We start from the raw sequence: 337 nt of genomic DNA on the forward strand, positions 1-337 counted from the left end.
GGTAGCCATCTAGACCCGGTATTGGCCTAAGTCGATTTTTCATCCGATAATTTGGCCAATGAGTCCAATTTCACTCCAACTTGCTACATTTCTTTTCCAATCCCTCAATTCACCAAACACAAACTAATTAACACAGAATTAGGCAAAATTTATCTTCACTTTTCTTCTAGGAACTTTCGGCCAACAATGGTACACTAACTCCGTGATTTTTCCTTCTTAATTTTCTCTCCATAATTCATTAATTCCTATATCAAAAACTATTATTTTTTAATCAAATCACCTAGAATAACATCCCATTCTTCCTCATTATTCACTTAGAGAATTCGGCTATTGATGG

Source organism: Theobroma cacao, chromosome 5, assembly GCF_000208745.1.
Source record: "Theobroma cacao cultivar B97-61/B2 chromosome 5, Criollo_cocoa_genome_V2, whole genome shotgun sequence".
In the NCBI taxonomy this organism is placed as follows: Eukaryota; Viridiplantae; Streptophyta; class Magnoliopsida; order Malvales; family Malvaceae; genus Theobroma; species Theobroma cacao.